Genomic DNA, 13887 nt, shown 5'->3' on the forward strand with positions numbered 1-13887 from the left:
ATGCACCCCAAATTACACAGCTAGTGGAAACAATGTGAATGCAGACAACCTGAGGTGGCACTTAACCACCATGCTTTACCTTACCATAAAAGGTTTATCCCATAGTGTGGTGTTTGTTGAACTGACCACATCTCAGGCATGGCTTCAAGATGGGGTTCTGGTCTTAGTGTGTGAAGCCTCTTCTGTTCCCTGGGACCTAACCACACACCAGGAAATCCCTTGGTTGCTGTCAAGCATTGGCCTTCTTTGGCTTAAGTCCCTGTCCCAGGGCATTGCCAGCCCATGTTTTCAGGAATGACCTCACTTTCTCCCATTGAGTAGGAGTGAAGCTATTTGCAGGCTCTTTCCAGCACCTAGAGGAGCTCCCCTGAAAGCTGAAGAAGGGGTGTAAGAGGGAGCAGTATCCCCTGACTTCAAGCAGAGCGCTATGATAATAAATAATCCACATTATTTATTACCTAATCCAGTGCTATTTAGTTCTTCTTAGGTCAAGAGTCCACTGTGTTGTTGACTTTTTGGAAATAGCAGCATCCGGAGTGTAAGGAGCTGGAGCTTTGAATGGAGAGAGACCTGGAATGAAATTCTTTCCCCACTGCTGATTAGCTAGGTGACCTTCCGCCAGTAACTCCAATTCTCAGTGTCTTGGGTCGTTCATCATTAGGGAAACGCCGACACATTTGCTGACATATAGTGTTGTGAGAACCAAATAAAATAATTTTTATAAAGTACCTAGTCCAGTGATAAACACAGAGTACACATTCTACCAGTATCCACTCTTTTCTTCCTCCCCTTTAAAAAGATTATGTAGGTCCAAAGGCAACTCACATCAGGCCAGAAGGCCTCAGCTGATTCAGGTTTTGTTTCATTTTCTTTTAAGAGACATACTATTCCTAGGGGTCCTCAGCTCTGCTAGCCAGTGTTCCCTGCCATTTCCACAATACCCTGTTGTTCACACATCAGCCCTATTCACTGTAGGAAACAACTACACAAGGGCATGAAGGCCGGGAGGTGAGCATCATTTGAGGATCTCAAAGCTGCCTCCCAACATTTGTACAGAGAAACTGTAATTTGTTCATCTTTCAGGGCTGATAGCAAATCATTGCTTCCTAACTTCCATGGCCACCTGCCTGATATCTGTAGCAGATAGTTTTTTTCTAAGTAATAAAGAAGGCAGGTGGGAGGTGGCTATTGGGTAAGCAAACAAATAACAGTGTCTGCCACATTATACACTGGTCAGACAAGAAACCCTTCTTGTGCCCACCATACAATTGGCCTCTAAATGTTTTCTCCCAGCTTATTAACCAGAATAAATTGCCCTTGTGTCTTTCAGGCCTGGTTCGCACAAGCCAACTTTGTGTCTCTCTGATTGAATAGACAGCCTTTTCATGGGGTGGGGCTGGATTTCTGGGCAGAGAGTAAGGGGGAAAAACATGAGGCTGATGTGCAATGCAGACTTTTTTCATCCCTGAGGAGACAGGGGTAAATAATGTTCCTACCACATTTGGCCTGATCACAGGTGCATAATCCCGAAGCTGTTGCTTGCTGGGTTAATAAGCAGGTTGAACAAGAAGGTTCCGTGACTACTCCCAAGGCGGTTATCTTTGGAAGAAGTTGAAATAGTTTCAGAACAGTGTGCAATGAAGCCAAGAGAGGTGAAAGTACTCTCTGTAACAAAGCGTTTATGATTATTAACATTCGATCCCTTGATAACATAAAGGGCACACATGGATTCTGAGGTAGGAAGCTGCTGTCATCACAGACTGCTTTAATGAAGAGTTCCAAACAACAAATAGTTAACAAGTCTTCACCTTGTAAAAAGATTTGAATGAAGTAGATGCCACAGATTCCCTTCTTTATTCTCTCCAACCTCCAAATGGAAGACTGAAATCCAAGGATTCTCAGATAGAAAGTGTATTTTCCTTCTAATGGAGATTACTGGGTCTGGGACAAAATGCTCTGAATGTAGCTTTCTATATTAATCAGATCATTTGTCCCGTTCACCTACAATGAGTGTACTGTGTAGAAAATCACACCACGCACGAGGCGTGCCAGACTCAATAGACCCATTTGTGGTGGGATCACTAGACAGGCAGATTAAAGAACTGCTTTAGACAGTAGTATCTGGACTTCAGCAAGGCACAGGCTGAATGAATACCTTCTAAATACCATGTAGACAGTAGTGAGGGATGGGGGCTGGATGGCAATATCGTAGAGAGAGTAATAATTGGTTGTTTTGAAAGGGTCCCAAATAACAATCTCTATTGAACTGAAGTGAGGTTTCCTTTCTTCCTCATAGAAACTATTAAATGTGTTCTTGTCAAAGTACCTCTCAGAGGCATTTTGACAAGAGGGTCTTTTGCAGAGCAAAAGTTTTTCATTTTTTAAATTAATTTTTATTGGAGTACAGTTGCTTTCAAAAGTTTTTAATTTTGATGAAGTCTAATCTACCAGATTTACCTGTTATGAATCATCCTTTTGGTGTCAGGTCTGAAAACACTTTGGCTGGCTCTATATCCTGTGAATTTTCTCCCTAAATTTTTTTCCTAAACGTTTTATAGTTTTGCATTTTATATTTATGTCCACGATCCATGTTGAGTTAATTTTTGCCTAAAGTGTGAGACTTAGGTCAGGTTAATTTTTGTTCATTTATTTGTTTGTTTGTTTGTTTATGCCTATGGACTTGCATTGCACAATTTGTTGAAAAGCTTACCCTTCCTCCAGTGAGTTGCTTCTGCATCTTCCTCAAAAATTAGTTGGGATGGGGCTTCCCTGGTGGCACAGTTGTTGAGAGTCTGCATGCCGATGCAGGGGACACGGGTTCATGCCCCGGTCCGGGATGATCCCACATGCCACAGAGCGGCTAGGCCCGTGAGCCATGGCCGCTGAGCCTGTGCTCCGCAACGGGAGAGGCCACAATAGTGAGAGGCCTGCATACCACAAAAAAAAAAAAAAAAAAAAATTAGTTGGGCATATTAGGGTGGGTCTTTTTCTGGCTTATCCACTCTGTTCCACTGATCTATGTGACTATATTCCTGCCAATACTACATAGTCTTGGTTATGTAGCTTTATAATAAGTATTGGAATCGAGTAGATGGATTCCTCCCAGTTTATTCTTCCTTTTCATAAATTTCAGGATATTTGTTTCTTTGTCTTTCTATATAAAAATTTAAAAAATCTGTATCTACAAAAATTGTTGCTAGGATTTTAATAGGAACTGTGTTATACTTTTACATCAATTTGGAGAGAATTACCATCTTTGCTGTGTTGAGTCTTCCAATTCACAAACATGATGTGTCTCTCCATTTATTTAGGCCTTTGATTTCTTTCATCAGCATTGCATAGTTTTCAGCCCATGAGTCCTATATATGTCTTCTTAGATTTACACCTAAGTATTTCATTGTCTTTGAGCAATTGTAAATGGTATTGTATTTTAATTTCAGTTTCCACATGTTAGTTGTTAGCATATAGAACTACAGTTGATTTTTTATGTTTTTCTTTTATTCTGTGACCTTGCAGAACTCACTTATTAGTTCTAGGAGTTTATTTGTATATTTGCTGGGATTTTCTACATAGACAATCTTGTCATCTGCAAATAGAGGCAGTTTTATTTCTTCCTTTCCAAACTCTGTGCTGTTTATTTCCTTTTCTTGCCTTGATTATATTGGCTAGACCTTCTAGGACTATATTGAATAGGACGTATGAAAGTGGACGTCCTTGTTTTGCTCCTGATCTTAGGGAGAAACATTCAGTTTTTCACCTTTAAATATAATGTTAGCTGTAAGTTTTTGTAGATGCTCTCTATCAAGTTAAGGAACAGGGTTTGTCTTTCTTTGTCTGACTTAAATAACTTTATCCTATTTTTCTGAGAATTTTTATTATGAATAATATGGTGTTGAACTTTATCAAATTTTTTTCTACATCTATTGATATGATCATGTGATTTTTATTCTTTAGTCTGTTAATATGGTGGATTATATTGACTGAAGAAAAATGCAAAACCTAAAAATTCTGAGTTATGTTTTATTCAGGGACCTTCCTATGGACCACAGCCTGAGAGACAGCCTCTCAGATAGCTCTCAAGAGCTACTCCAAAGAGGTAAGGGAGGAGCAAGGATATAGAGGAGTTTTTGATGAAAAACAAAGCAACAGCAACATGTAGTTGAACATCTGAAGACTGCTAATCACAAAAACCAGACATCCCAAGTTAATGATTTTCTATGTATGGGAATATGCAAGAATCTGGGCATATTGAAATTATTCCTTAGATATGCATCTTAACTATTTAGGGCCAGTATCCTGTTTTTCTCTATCTTGAATTCCCCTCAGGGTGCACCGTGGGCAGGTGGCAGCTGCAGTGGCTGACGGCTTGATGGCAGGCAACATTTGTGGTTTATTGGAAGAGCAGGCAACATTCTTTGTTTACTGAAATGGCAGGTGACATTCTTTGTCCACAATTACATTGATAGATTTTCCCATATTGAACCAGCCTTGTATCCCTGGGAATAGATTCTCCTGATCTTGTTTTTACGTATAATTGTTTTTAAGTATTTTTGATTTCTATTTGCTGATATTCTGTTAAGGGCTTTTGCATCTATATTCATGAAGTATATTGGTCTGTAGTTTTCTTGTCTTTGTCTGGTTTTGGTATCAGGGTAATGATAGCTTCATAAAATAAATTGAGAAGCCTTTCCTCCTCTTCTACTGTATGGAAGGGATTGCATAGAATTTGTGTTAGTTCTTCTTTAAACATTTGGTAGAATTCTCTGGATCTGGAGATTTTTCTTGGAATTTTTAAACTATAAATTCAATTTCCCTCATAGGGCTATTCAAAAGATCTGTTTCATATTGGATGTGTTGTGGTAGTTTGTGCTTTTAAGGAATCGGTAAAATTTAAGTTGTCAAATTTATGTGTTGAAATAACAGTTTCCCATGGTATTTAATTAAATTGGGGTGGTTATTGTCTAAATGTTTTCTGTCTTGCCAGGCTGCACCTTTCCTGTTGATTTGGCTGGAGAGAGCAGGTTTTTATTGGGGTTCTATTTTTTCTTCACTGATTGTCATGTCTGGGAGGCTGGCTTCCTCAGCTTCAAATCTGTGGTATTGGAGGCAAAAAGAAAACCCAGGGAGCAAACCGCTGTGTCATTTCTCCATCCTGAGGTCTCTAGGCAGGCTTCCTTCTCTCCACCTTTCAGCCATTTTCTTATGTTTGCTTTATATATCACGTCTAGGGTTTTTAGTTATACTTGGCAAGAAGAATAAGGAATCGCACGTCTATTCCAATTTCCTGAAAACAGGAATTCTCTCCTGGTTTTAATTTGCATTTCCCTAACGCCTAACGATGTTGGACATCTTTTCATGTGTTTATTTGTAATCCTCTTCAGTGAAATTCCACTTTTATTTTAAACTTTCTTCATTCTTATCATTCTTCCTAATCTTCCGACCTTCTCACTTCTTCCCTTGCTAATAGCAGACTTCCTCTTTCACAAAGAAAATTGAAGTCATCAAATGGGAATTTCCTTAAAATTCTGCCAGTATACCCACAAACATCCCAATCTCCCTCCCACCGCCCCTTCCCTTCTCTTGTGTTAGGTCCTATCTTCTTCCTCTTCTCAGAACCCTACACTATGTGGAGGTATAGAAAGATAACATTTATACAGAAAAGAAAATGTGAAATGCTCCTCCAAATTAGGAAGTTGTGATAGCTTCATTTTCAGCATGAAAACATTGTATACCTAAAAATTGAGAAAAACATGTTTAGAAGTGAAGACGCTTAAAATCACATCTCATATGTTGCCATAAAAAGGAATGATATTTTTATGGACTTAATAAAATCTCATGGACTTAATAAAACCTCAGCTTTCAAAAGACTTGTAAAATTTATTCTTTTTTTTTTTTTGTCAAATTTATTCTTAAGCAGGTTCTGTCCTGCAGTTAAATCAAGTATTTAAAAGGATTTTGAGGGCCTCCCTGGTGGTGCAGTGGTTGAGAGTCCGCCTGCCGATGCAGGGGATACGGGTTCGTGCCCCGGTCTGGGAGGATCCCATATGCCGCGGAGCGGCTGGGCCCGTGAGCCATGGCCGCTGGGCCTGCGCATCCGGAGCCTGTGCTCCGCAACGGGAGAGGCCACAAGAGTGAGAGGCCCGCATACCGCGAAAAGAAAAAAAAAAAAAAAAAAAAAAGGATTTTGATAACTTTTTCCTTTGGCTTACACTGTAATCAGCTCAACTAAATCATTGTCTTTGTGCCATAGAAAAATGAGAAACTTTGATTCTGTGCATACAAGAACAAACATAAATAATTAAAGTGATAGCCTCTTTTTTAAAAAAGTTAAAAAAAAAAAAAGAACCTTACACTATGAATTATTGCTTCTCTCTCCCATATGGTCAATTGTTCCTTCTCAATAGAGCTTTCCCATTAACATTTAAGCTTACTCACATCTCGTCCTTCTTAAATTAGAGTTCACAGAGTTCCCTTTCTCCCCCACATTACCTTATTTCTATTTTTCACCTCACAGTTAAAATTCTTGGAATAATCTCCTGTTTTTCCACTCTGGCTTCCATTCTCTTCCCTTCACTGAGACAGTTCTTGCTCAGGTCAATAATGGCCACCAAGTCACCAAATCCAATGTACATTTTCCCATTCTTCCTTGGCTTGACCTTGCTTTCCTTCTCGACACACTCACTTCCCTCTACTTCTGGACACCCCCCACTCCAGATTTTTTTCCCCCAGTACTCTGGATATTCCTTCTCCATCTCCTTTCAAGACTTTTCCTCCTGCATCAGGCCATTAAATATCTTGGGGTTCCTCAAGGCTCAGTGGAGGCTCTTTTTTCCTCTCTGTGTATAATCTTTCCCTGGGCAATCTCATCTCAGACTACAGCTTTAGTTATCAACTCTGTAGCAAAGACTTGCACATCTACATCCCCATTCAGACTTCTCTTATATTCAATCACCCTCTCTTCATCTCCCCTTGGCATCACACGGGTACACGGGTATTCCAACCACAGCAATCCCAGGCTGAACTCATAATCTTCCCCATAAACCCAGCCACCTTCCAGTCCTTTCCTCCACTTCCACTGCTATCATCACAGTCCAAGTTACCACCATATTTTCCCTGGATGTCCATAAATAGACTTTAACTGGTCCCCTGCCTCCACTCTTCTTAACAAAGACCCTTTTTTGTGCCAGAATATCAAAATATAAATTGGATTATATTGACGTATGCTTAACCGCCTTCTATGCCTTCCAGTTACATTTAGTGTAAAGTCTAAAATCTTTAAACTGACCTGTGTGGTCTGACCAGTGCCTCCTGCCTCAGCTTATATCGTTCCTTTCCTTACATTTATTATTTCAACTCCAATGGCCTTAGAGCAACATCTCCTTTCTCATCTCAAAAACACCCCAACTAAAAGGGTATATGACTTTCTCAAACCTCAGTGATGTTAAGGTCCATAGAGTGGGGGGGTGGGGGAGTGGAGAGCAGGCAACTCCTCTGCTAAAGATGAACGCTCCTTCCTCCAGGACCTAGAGTTAGGACTCCGTTCCTCCCAGCCCATCTCCAAATCTATCCTCCATCAACGGTGCCCCTTGGATGCTTCCACCACTGTTTGTTTTTCTGTACTCTGTCCCCTTTCTGATCAATACACAACCTAATGGATCCTGGCATTGGGCCGTGGTTTCCTTATCAGCATTGCTTTTATGGCATGCAACCGTGGTGCAAGCATAGTGCATGGCAAAACCGTGCTACAAGTCACTAGATAATGCCCCTTACACCCGGACATTCAGCCCCTAGCACGTCCCTTCCCTTCCATTCCCATGGGCCGTCTCTTTCCCACCCTGCTCCAGCCTTAAACATGTGGAAGAAGTGAAAGTTCTCATGCAAGATGTCTATTAGACATTGATTTTAAAATGACCATGAAAAAGTATATTCTGATGTAGAAGAAACTTCCACTGAAGAAAGGTCGGGCAAATAGAGCCAGGAGGACTTTGTCAATGTAACGTAAAGCCTGTATAGAGGAAAGGAAGGCACTGGGAAGAAACATCAGCGTGTGAAGTGGGCCCTTAGTGCTCTGGTGAGACATTGCTTTGGAAAGTGATTGTGAGCCAACTGTATTTCAGAGACTTGAGAGCTAGGAAGAGAAGAACTTATATCACCTCCTCAGGGAAGCCTTCGTGGATGCCCCTGTAGCTTTTAACTTTCCTCTGAGCTCCTGTAGCACTTTCAGTTTACACACCCTAAAACTGAGCTGTATGGTTGAGATATATATTGTTCCGTCATTCCTGCTGACACCCCATGGTATTTTGAATCAACTTCTATTATAGCACTTGTAACAAATAATAATGTATGACTTTATTTTCCTGCTAGGCTGTGAACTCCTAGAGTGAAAGGATTAGGTCTTACTCACCTCCTATCTTCACCTCCAAGTGAAGAACCAAGTCAGGTGCTTGGTAAATAGCAGGCTGTTATTGAAGGAATGAGTGATTAAACTCCACAGAAGTAACCACCGAGGACAAGTTATTGTGCTATCTTGCGATGCTGTGGCTTTATTTCTTAATCCTAAAGAATCTTAGAAAAACTATCCTTCCATTGGTATCTAGATAATTGTGAGGTTTCTATCCCAATTGTGTCACTTATTAATAGTGTCCTAAGGCAGTTGTTATAATCATTTAGAGCCTCAGTTTTCACATATATGCAATGTGGAAAATAGTACTTAGTATCATAATATTGTGACCCTAGTAAGGTTCAGAGGATTAGATGAGTTGACACAAAGCATGGTGTCAGGCATTGCTGCTCATAATTACGAGTGTTTATTCTTCCTGCCTTTCCTAGCTCCAGGGAACCCTTTAATCACTTCCTGTTTAAATTAAGCAAAGGTTTGGCAAATGCACCTGCCAACAGCAACAGCTGAATAATAGTGTCTTTAGCTCTCTGATGCCTGAGCTTCCACAAAGGCCTTCTTTGAAACCCAGGCAGGCAGAACAACCAAGATGCTCCATCCATGGGGCTCATGCCCTGACAGAGCTCTGAACAGAGGGCACCTGCTGCCTTGTGGGGCTGCTAGGTGTGAAGACAGGGACTCTGAGGCAGCTTTCCTGGGGGCACTGGAGGCTTTAAAGCTGGGGGCAGGTAGGAAACCCCAGGACTTACCTAGAAAGGGAAGCAACCCACAGACTCCTAGAAAACAAAGCAGAGAGGTCATCAGACCTTCCAGGATGATGGTTCTTGGAGAAGAGGACTGGGGACAAGTTATGCTGGGATCCCTCTAATTTATTTACATCCTGGTATGGCTTTTCTCAAACAAACAAACAAAAAACAAAAACAAAAACTTCCATTTTTTTAAACTTTGAAAACAACTGATATAATCCAAACCCCTTATTAGATGAAAATACAGACCAGAAAAATTTAGTGACCCACCCAAGGTCAGACAGGAAGGGAGCAGCAAAGCTGGAACTCCAAGGTGGGTGTTGTTCTGACCGGGAGCCCAGGGTTTCTTTCCACCTTACCTGCTGCCACCCTGTTAAGTCACCTCCCAAAGCACCTGAAAAAACATTCGAGCACGTGCTGTCTTGAGTCATGTACATATTTTTCAAGAATAGTTTATCTGGCCATAGCTATTTGGATCTGCAGGGTTTGGAGGCTTAATTTTGAATCAAGGGGAAGGGGTTCAAATGCAGGCTCTGGTGTCATCAGTTAACTTGTGTGAATCTCAGTTTTTCATCCAAAAATGGGACTCCAAATCCTCTTCCTGCTTTCCTCTTTTGTTTGTTCTAAGGATCACAGAAATAAAAGACTTGAAAAATGTTTTTAATTCTAATTTTTCCCAATCCACATGTTTACTAAGGTCCTCCATTTATTCCCCTAGTAGCAGAATACTGATGCTCATGGCTTTATTTATTTTGGAGAATCACAGGCCCTAAACTTCTCCTCAGAATCCTAGAGCATTCCTTTCCTCATGCTAATTCCTGGGCTGTCAAGAGAGACTGTGCTAAGGCTGAGAGTTTGTGACTCTGTCCCACACCTAGAGGATGCCATGTGATGTGGCCCCGCCCAGGGCAATTCCCTTTAGCTCCTGCCCATGTTTCCAAATGCTCTCTGGGCACCACCTCAGAGCTGTCTTCCCTGACCACCACTCCCAGTCACTTCCCATCTTAGCCCTTATTTATCTCCTTGCACAGCACAGTTCATAATGATCGATTTTATACACTTATTTATCGTCTTAGACTGTAAACTGCAAGTGAGGACCTTGACTGTCTTGTTTAAACGGTGTCCTGATAAAATTAGGCTAAATATTTGTTTCACGAACACCCAAGAGCAGCTGAGCAAGATGAAATCCTGTAGGGAGGTGTTCCCAGAGCGCCACCCAGTGGTAGGCTGACTCATGGCATGGAGGTCAGCCGATCTCCACAACCTGATAACACACCTTGAAACTTTGGTCTGACACATCTGGCAGGTGAGGGAGACTGAACGAACACCCCCAGTCAGCTGCTGGGAAGGGAGAGCCAGGCAACGGGGACCAGGGATCATAGTGTGATGCCCTGGCCAAACACACTACAGCTTCGGCCGCCTTGGCTTCACTTGGGAGCTTGTTAGAAATGCAGAATCTCAGCCCCACCTGAGACTTACTGAATCAGAATGTGCACTTAACAATGATTCACGTGCACTTGATGGCTTGAGAAGCCCGGCTCTCTACCTCCTGCATCTGAATGGCCAGCAGTGATACCCAAAAATCTGGGCTGAGAGTCAGGAGTCATGTTTCCCCACGGACTGTATGGCCTTAAGGAGTATGTTTAATCTCTTTATGCCTTTGTCTCTCCATCAGTTACAAGATCTGACCTTGTTCTCTTGTAAATGATATCATGGTGATAAAACAAAAAGCCTTAGGCTGAAACTCTACTGCTGGGTCCATGATCTTTGGGATTTGGGGAATTAGTAAGAGAAAGATGAGAGCAAGCCATAGGACTAGATGGGGGTGAGTAACAAAGAAATAGACTTCTAGGGCTTCCCTGGTGGCGCAGTGGTTAAGAATCCGCCTGCCAATGCAGGGGACACGGGTTCGAGCCCTGGTCCGGGAAGATCCCACATGCCGCAGAGCAACTAAACCTGTGTGCCACAAGTACTGAGCCTGCACTCTAGAGCCTGTGAGCCACAATTACTGAAGCCCACACACGTAGAGCCCATGCTCCACAACAAGAGAAGCCACTGCAGTGAGAAGCCCACGCACACTGCAACAAAGAGTAGCCCCTGCTCGCCGCAACTAGAGAAAGCCTGTGCATAGCACTGAAGACCCAATGCAGCCAAAAAGAAATAAATAAATAAAATCAAAAAAAAAAAAAAAAGAAATAGACTTCTAGAGAGAAATGTGTATGCATAAGTGTGTATGGATATAGATATATAATATATTCATATAAAACAGCAAATAATAGCCTCAGAGATGACAGTAAATCGCAGCTAAATCACTCTTCACAGAATGAGCGTCCATAACCCCCACCTGTAATCAATGGTTCCTAATCCTGGCTGCACAATAGAATCATCTGGGAGCTTTTAAAAGCCTCAAGCCCCGCCAGCCCTTCAGACCAATTACATCAGAGTCTCTGTGGGAGGGACCCAGACTTTACAGTCTGTAAAGCTGCGCTGTGCTTTTCAAGTTTTAAGATGCACACAAAGGACCTGGGGGTCATTTAAAAAGCACATTTGGATTCGGGAGGTCTGGGGTTGGGGCCTGGGAATTTACATATCTAACAAGCACTCAGATGCTTCTGGTTCAGGGACCACTTTGAATGGCCAGGCCCCAAGATGATTCAAAGGTGCAGACAAGTTTGAGAATATGTTTTTGAGTATGTTGTGGGGAATTAAACGAGGTTGTAGATGTGACACATGTTGCATATAATCGTCACTCAATCATCATAATTTTCCTGTACACCCCTTTCTTGAGTGAGTAATAGTAAAAATCAGGGGATAGCAAGGAATAGTCGATAAGATGGGACTCTAATATTTATTGAACACCCACTACACACTATGTGCTTTAAAATATGCCACCCCAATGAGGCCATTTTGGTGGGAGCAGAACAAAATCAGAGCTAAGAAACTTGCTCAAACTTGGTCACACATTGAATAAAAGGCCAATCCTGGATTCATGCCAGGTCTTTCCAATACCCACACCTAAGTGCTTTCCAAGTTGCCACGCTGCCTCTCACCTAGACGGCAAAGGACTTGCATGTGTTTTGACAGCTGCGAAAGGAAGGGCAGCTGGGCAGAGCAGGCCTTGCAGGGAGACAGTGGAGGCCATTGTAGCAGCAGCTGCAGGGATGTGTGGAGTCAGGGCCAGGGAGCAGCTTAAGAGGGGAGCAGCAAGTTACCTCAACCAAGAAGACAGGAAGATTTAGGGATTGTGATTTTGGCCTTCACCCAGGGCTTTTCCAGGACTTGTTACCTTAAAAAGTTACCATCACCAAAAGCCATTTACTGCACCTCTGCTGAGGCTCGGGCTGCTTCTCTAGGTACGGTCCTTGCAATGCCCTTATGTCCCACATCCCATAGTTTACTGTGTGTGCCCACATGTAATATCAGTATAAGGTGCTCTCACCTCCACTTCCCAGATGAATAATCCAAGTCAGAAAAATTCAGGGACCGCCCCAACTTCTCATGATTAGACAGAGGCAAAAGCCAGACCAGGGCTTCCCTGGTGGCAGAGTGGTTGAGAGTCCGCCTGCCGATGCAGGGGACGCATGTTCGTGCCCCGGTCCGAGAAGATCCCACATGCCGCAGAGCGGCTGGGCCCGTGAGCCATGGCCGCTGAGCCTGCGATTCCGGAGCCTGTGCTCCGCAACGGGAGAGGCCACAGCAATGAGAGGCCTGCGTACCGCAAAAAAAAAAAAAAAAAAAAAAAAAAAAAAAAAACAGACCAGACGTCCTAACCAAATCCTATGCATGGGAAAACTTTGGAGGTTTACATCTGGCAGAACTTTCAATGACTGTTCTGTAGGCAGAGAAAAGGGGAGCTATATAGGGCCCTCTGGGAGTCCTCTGGACAGTGGGAGTGCAATTCTGTGCCCTTCAAGGAGAGATGTGGAATCACATCATTATTTGGAGTGGAAAACAACTAGACATCAGGTTTCTGTAGCAAGAGCAGAAAAGAAAGCTTGTCCGGGATCCTGCAGGAATCTATAATTCACCCCAGTAGCCTTGTGTGGAACTTTCAGGCTCTTCAAAATACACCTCAGGGACTGGAGACCCAGGTTGAATTAATTTATCATTGAGTTAGCACTGCCACCCTGTGGTAGAAACTGGGCACTGCGTCATCATTATCTTCCAGGTAAGGACTTCTGCCTAGCACGCTGTTGCTTTCCCCCATTTCTTCTCTCTTCATTTAGCTTATATGACAGGACAAATAGTAATGATATTACTGAGATCGGAAAAATAATCCAGGAGACAGTTTTGTTGGAGGGATAATGAGCCTGTATTTGAACAAATTGAATTATGAGTGTCTCTAAGAGGGAAAACAGCAGAAATCCTTTCAATTTCATGACAAGGGGAAAGATATAAATAAATTAGGTCTACTACCTTGCTATTGAATGTAGAAAATTTGTAAAATCCTTTTACTTTTAATAGAAAATATAGACGTAGTTTAGGCCATAATTAATTAATTAATTAATTTTAATTAATTTATTTATTTATTTTTGCGGTACACGGGCCTCTCACTGCTGTGGCCTCTCCCGTTGTGGAGCACAGGCTCCGGAAGCGCAGGCTCAGTGGCCATGGCTCATGGGCCCAGCCTCTCCGCGGCATGTGGGATCTTCCCGGACCGGGGCACGAACATGCGTCCCCTGCATCGGCAGGCGGACTCTCAACCACTGCGCCACCAGGAAAGCGCGATAATTAATTTATGTT

This window comes from Mesoplodon bidens (genome assembly GCF_964165515.1).
Source record: "Mesoplodon bidens genome assembly, chromosome: 1".
NCBI lineage: Eukaryota > Metazoa > Chordata > Mammalia > Artiodactyla > Ziphiidae > Mesoplodon > Mesoplodon bidens.